General features: G+C 35.4%; 1 pseudogene; it reads left to right on the top strand.

Moving 5' to 3' along the window:
* Positions 1–674: 674 nt before the first annotated feature.
* Positions 675–6,595, top strand: part of LOC107653602 (aryl hydrocarbon receptor-like) — a 61,221-nt pseudogene continuing 55,300 nt past the window's right edge.

Genomic DNA, 6,595 nt, shown 5'->3' with positions numbered 1-6,595 from the left:
TCATCAACATTAACATACTATAAACAAACTTGTTTTGTTAAATGTTTTGCTTGAAAGATACTCTTGTACTGTCTTTTAAAAAATGCCATTTGTTTTGATATTTTGTTATGTAATGCTATGTCATTCAGATATTTTAGGCATGGCTTAATTGTGCAAACACTTATAGGCCTATAACAACAGTAACAGTAACTACAATAACTATGGATAAACATATCAAACGCAATAAATCATAACTTTTTATGTGATTACAGTAAATGACCACTAATTATGCTAGTAATACTCCACTAAATATTTTATTTTGTCTGGATTTTGTATTTTATAATACACATTACTATCCTAATGCAAGTTTAAAAATATTTGTAAAGAAATCTGAAATAAAAGTATTTAAAATAATAATAACTTTACAGACTGATCAACTCTGCAAGTGTAGCCGTCGAGTGAGGGTGCAATGCTGCTTGTATTTTCTTCAGTCCACCTTAAGAGTGCTCCTGTGTTTATGATTTCCTGAAAACTTTTTGAACCAATCACAAAGTATCCAGCGTACCTGCCTAGCGCTCTCGCGCTTCTGATTAGTCGGCTTTCAGAACTCTCAGCCAGTCCGCTGCCTGCAAGAGAGAGTTCGGAGCCATTAGAGAATGACAGGTCGAAAAAAAACTAAAAAGAACGAAGGGAAATTTGTTCAGCTCACGCCATTGCCATTCGGAAACTTTGTGCCCTCATTTTAAGCTGCTTTCGGTCTAAAGAACCGACGCCGACAGGAATTATATCTGGACTGAAAATATTCGCCTCTTTTTTTGTGTACATGTGAGAGGATTTACCTGGATAACGCACACTATCATCGACATTTGAAGGAAACGGGTTTTACATGCTAGTCATATTTTGAACACTTCTCAGAGACACCAGAAAACCATGTCGGGGGGTATCGGTATATATGCGGTCAAGAAACGGAAGAAGCCCGTTCAGAAAATGTAAGTTTTTGTGGGAACTCTCACGTTCAAGCTCAAACCGCGCTCGCGTCTGCCGCGTCAAGGTTATTTATACAATGTAACAAGATTTCAAACGGCTATGTAAAGTTTCACTGTAACATTCTGACAATAGAATGGAGCGCGTTCCATGCAGCAAGTGCTACAGTGTTTCATTTGCTGTATAGAACGTTCTAAACTGTGTTTGAAGTTGACTAGGTTGCTTATATATGCATATTATATCTTAAACATTAGAACTGCGCATAGTAATAATAATATATATATAACGCTATACAGTATATTAAAATAGATTTATGTATTACACATACATTTATATATTACATATACACACACATAATAAAGCTTATGAACTAATGTTTTGGTCTGCAAAATAACTCCCTGAGGCTATCTCTGACTTTCTAATGAATCACGGGACAGTTCCATTTGCTGTAAAAACAAACAAATATGTAAAATTTAAAACTTGATTTTAATTTCTGCCCAAATTAGTGTGGTTTCAAAGTCAACAGCAATTTGTTTTCTGTCACTTTGATTCGAACTGAAGACATTTGAGTCACAGAACTGAGCAAAAGTGACAATTAATGCGAAAAGTTTGATAGCTGGAAATAATTGCTGTTGAATAATGATGAGAACATTGTGTTCGTTGCATCACAAACAAAAGACAGTCTGAATTTGACCCAGTTCTGTATGTGTCGGGACACCTTAAGATTCGGGCTTGGTGTGTATAGTTCTGGGTCTGGCATGGAAATAGTACTCTTGTATTAATCATAATCAAGTTGAGAGTTGGCGACGCTCTCACGCGATGCTTACACGAGGGAGGGGTGAGCCGGGGGGAGTATGTTATTGTAATCTGATATAGTCTTTTTTCACATCATGAGAACACAGGGATTTTTTTTACTTTTTGCTTGTTTTCTCTCGCTCCCCACTCCTCAAATTAACATATTTTTAAGTCACGCAAACTCTTACGCAACTGTGGTGGAACTGGCTGAAAAGCCAAAGCACGCCTTTGAGTTGTTGTAGGAGCTTGCTGATTCTCTACTTTCATGATTTTGCAGATAGTTTGGTCCCGGAAAAGAATGTAATTGTCTTGGAGAATAACTTTATGGGGGCAGAAAAATGCTTATTGCATCTGATTTAGTCCTGTGCATAACTTCTGTTGCACTGAAAAATGGATTTGTGTCACTTCTAGAACAATAACTTTACTTTTCATTATCTAGAGATTTCTCACTTTACATTTACAGTGTTCATGTTACACATATTGCATGCAAATATAATGGATCACAATTATGGAAGCATATAGGTAGCGAAATTCAATTTACATTAATTTAAATTAAGTAATTATACAAAAAATTGTTTGAAATTAATTAAGACTTCCCGAGTTTTTGAACGGAAGTCCTGAATGACTGTTATTAAAGGTCATTTAATGAATTTTAATGATTTTCAATGCCCCGCAGAAACCCTGCCTTTGTTGGAAAAGCAAAGTTTTGCATATTGCATTTTAAATTGAATTTCGCTACCTATATGCTTCCATACACAATCGTCGGGATGCTAACAAAGCCAAGTTTCATATTAAGTATATACCATAAAAGCAGTTTGTCAGGTAGTGTAAACATTACTAACGAGTCAAATCAAGCATATTATTATTATTATCATCATTTTAATCATTTTGTAATTGCCAATGACAATATTTAGACAGGAAGGTGGCAATTGGCCAATTTAATGGCTTTGTAAAATAAGAGTTAGATTAATAAGCATGATAATCTAAGCATAATCAGAATAAACATCGAAAAATGCATTTCCATTTATATATCACAACAACTAGTAATATTTTTGTTTTATCTATTTATTATTTTTATTATTGAAATATACATAATGCTACATTTTATGATAACAAATATATAAATAATAATAATAATAAATAATAATGATTGTTGTTGTTGTCAAAATATTTAAAACAAATTTTAAAAGCTTTTTGTACATGCAAACAAAAATATTTTATATGTATATGCGTTTTTTGATATTTCGTTTAAAAAAGAAAATCCATCAGTATCACTATATATAATAAAATGTAATGACTGCAGATAAGATTTATGCAAAATTGCTTACATTAAAATGAACACTTGTTTTACACAATTTTTACTAAAAATTCACTCAAATAAAAAAGTGAGATATGCATTGTACATAGAGAATATAGCATATGCTAATTTACATTTCAGATCCTCAGATATCCGGTCAAAATAGCTATTTAAGGTACCAACTGCACATTGTTCTCAAGTAATCCTGCAACATGAACATTAATGTGTGACTGTATATTTGTCAAGCATTTTGTTATAAGTTTAAGTGTGTGTATTACTGATTTATATCACTTATTGATTTATATATTTATATTACTTATATCACTGGACGGGAGGGATTTGTGTGATAATTTGATGTGCACTCAGTGTATTTGGCCTGCAAACTCTCTCATATGAGTGCAGTGGCGCAGAGCTCCATACCTGTTGACAGCCCTGTCGGGCCCACCCACCGGGTTATGTGTATATTACGGTCGTCATTGGCGCAGGAGATGGGCGACCTTTGCACGGTATGTCCACACTTTAGAATAGCTACTTACTGGAGCTTGAACTGCAGTGTGTGTATTAGCGTGCTGATAGACGTCTAAACGAGCCAGTAGGGTGGTGAGGCGCTGGAGCGGCCAAAGACTGCGACTGACACAAAGAGGGCATTGAGAGGGAGTGTAACCAGACTCCTGGCTTCACACCGGCGTAGCTGGAAGTTGGAATGCTGTAGAACAGTAGAACCTCTCTGTCACTCTCTTTCTCTCTCTCTCTAAAGAACCTTGTCAAGATTTCCTAACTTCTAATCTATGTGAAAACAAAAACAGGCACAAGCAATGAACCGTTTAACCTCACCCTTCTGCTGAAAACAGTTGGAACTTCAACTGGAAGTTTTCGGCATCTCAACGGTGGGTTGAGAAAGTCAGCATAACTTTGAAATTGTTAGGAAAAGTAATGCTGCCTTGCTGAATGAGATCAATTTCTTAAAGAAAAAAAAATCATGACCTCACACTTTTGAATGGCAAAAACATAGACGCAAGGAATGAACTGGCTAACCTCACCCTTCTTCTGAAGACTTGCAGTTGGAACTTCAGCTGGAAGTTTTCAGCATCTCACTGTGGGTTGAGAAAGTCAGCATGGCATTGAAATTGTTAGGAAAAGTAATGCAGCATGTACTGACATCCAACAAACGCCTTAAAATATAGAAAGTTGTAAAGATACTAATTTTGTAAGATTCCTTAAAACTGCAAGGTGTTTTTTGTGAGCAAATAGACCAACCTGAATCTACACTCTTAAAAACCTTTATTTTTAAGAGTGTTAATTGGGTTTTGATGTAAACAGGCTTGTTGAGACTATTTAAAAGAATAGTTAACCCAAAATGAAAATTATATAATGTTCACTCCTAAAAAGAAGATACTTTAAAGAATGTTTAACCTTTTTTTTGTTCTCCATGAAAGTCTTTGGGGTCTTAGTATGTTGTTTTGTTTATGGACAAGATAAGGTGAAACATTCTTTAAAATATCTTCTTTTTGACTTCCATTGCATCGCAAGAAACAGTTTTTAAAAACATATTTTGTGTTTAACAGAAGAAAGACAGGTGAGTAAATGGTGACTGAATGTAAATTTTTTTTGGGTGAATAATCCCATTTAAGGTGAGTTTTAATTGAGCAAATAGCTTAATTTATTCATTTGAGCACAACCATATTGGAAAATGGACCTGAACTCTGAAGTCAGTAGTTTTATTAGCTGTAATTCAAACAGTCTACAAACTAAATCATCATTTAAATACAGATTTGAGTGAATAATGATCAACTGGTTTGTTTATTGGTCACATGACGGTTGCGGGACCGTCCAATCATGATGTAAGGCAGTTTGCACTCTGACAAAGCTCCTTAGAAAAGGCATGGTTACTGCGCTGTGCCTTTGAGAGGGGTATTTCTGGCACAGGAGCTTGGTACATCGATACTGGGCTTTGATGTGTGCTGAAAGATATTTGGGCCAGCACCAGTGCAGAGCGTCCCTCCTTCACAGACCAGAGTTTCAGCCTGTGCGTCACTTCAAACACCCACAAATGTTGTCTCGAGGAAGGTATAAGGAAAGGAGACACTCGATAATGATGCTGATGTGTCTCCGCTCAGTCAGATCAAGTTTGCAGCAGTGACTCAAAAATGGAGACAGAACTTGAATTTGTACCAGTTGACCTTAGGGCCAGGTGGTATAGCTAGGAATATTATATATATATACAGTATATTAGGGATGTAACGATTCACGCAACTCACGATTCGATTCACGATACTGATTTCACGATTCGGTTTTCTCTTTTTTTTTAACAAAATTAGATTTAAGACAAATTGTAAATGAAAAGGTGTCATTATATTATTGCTTGGACACAATGCTGCACATTTCTTTGTGAAACCGAAATATGTCAAATAACAAAACGAAATTTTAAAACAAACCCCAAATCTAATCAAATAAATAAGACAAAAAACCTCTTCATATAAACAAAGGCTTTGCCTGTGCTCTTTCCATTTAAAATTAGAGGCAACCACTGCATTTGAATCACTATCCAAACAAAGATGCTGAATACATGCAGCATGAGTAGTTTTTTAAATCTAAATTAGATTGTATAATTTGACATTTTAAAACAAAAACAATGCTCTGACTTTAGTTTTGTGAAACTAAACTACATAAAACATCTGCACGAAACAGAAACAGCAGAAGCTCTGAATGAGATGCAAATTCACTCTCTGACAGCAGATACAGCGTTTCCTTGGTTACCGCTGTTAACAAAGCAGCGCAGCGCTTATGAAAGCTGCTTTAATATGCATTATACAGAGACCAGATGGAAAGAAAATATCATCTAAACTTATCTGAAGACAGTCAGTTCCCCGCATAGATACATTCATATGAAGTCCCACCCGCCAAATGTATCGCGATTCGTTTAACATCTCAACCGATTTGAATTTACACATATTTGTATCGATTTTCAACCGGCTTGCAGTGAATCCTTACATCCCTGATATATATATATATATATATATATATATATGTGTGTTACAAATATAAATAACTCTTTACTATTTGAATATGTTTATAAACTGTTGATGTTTAAATGAAAGATGCTATTAAAATATTACCATTCCCATTTGCGAAACTCAGTCTAGACTAATGACACGATCTTTAAGAAATGTACAGTAGTGTCCAAATATTACAAATAATTAATATATCTTGCAGCCCTAACTGACCTTCTGGGTCGCAGTGGCTACCGCAGTGTGATGCATTGAATGCGTGCCATTGGAGCCAATTTTAGTTCTGTTCTTTTTTTCCGCAACTCGGGTTTTTGATCCAAACCAGATGTGGTTGAGCTTCAGCTGAGGTTATCGGGTGGAAAACAACCACTCTTGGCTGAATTCGCCCTTTTCTTTCTGATCTCAGAACTGTTTTCATGTTTCCATGCAAAAGGAGTTTGGTAACAAGATGGCCACAATTGAGGTAAAACCACTACCATCAAAAGTTTGGGCACACTTGACTGAACCTTCAACCTTTTTAATAAAAAAATAA

The sequence above is a fragment of the Sinocyclocheilus anshuiensis genome, unplaced genomic scaffold (assembly GCF_001515605.1).
Source record: "Sinocyclocheilus anshuiensis isolate Anshui unplaced genomic scaffold, SAMN03320099.WGS_v1.1 scaffold1079, whole genome shotgun sequence".
In the NCBI taxonomy this organism is placed as follows: domain Eukaryota; kingdom Metazoa; phylum Chordata; class Actinopteri; order Cypriniformes; family Cyprinidae; genus Sinocyclocheilus; species Sinocyclocheilus anshuiensis.
This window is presented reverse-complemented; position numbering and strand designations above follow the sequence as displayed.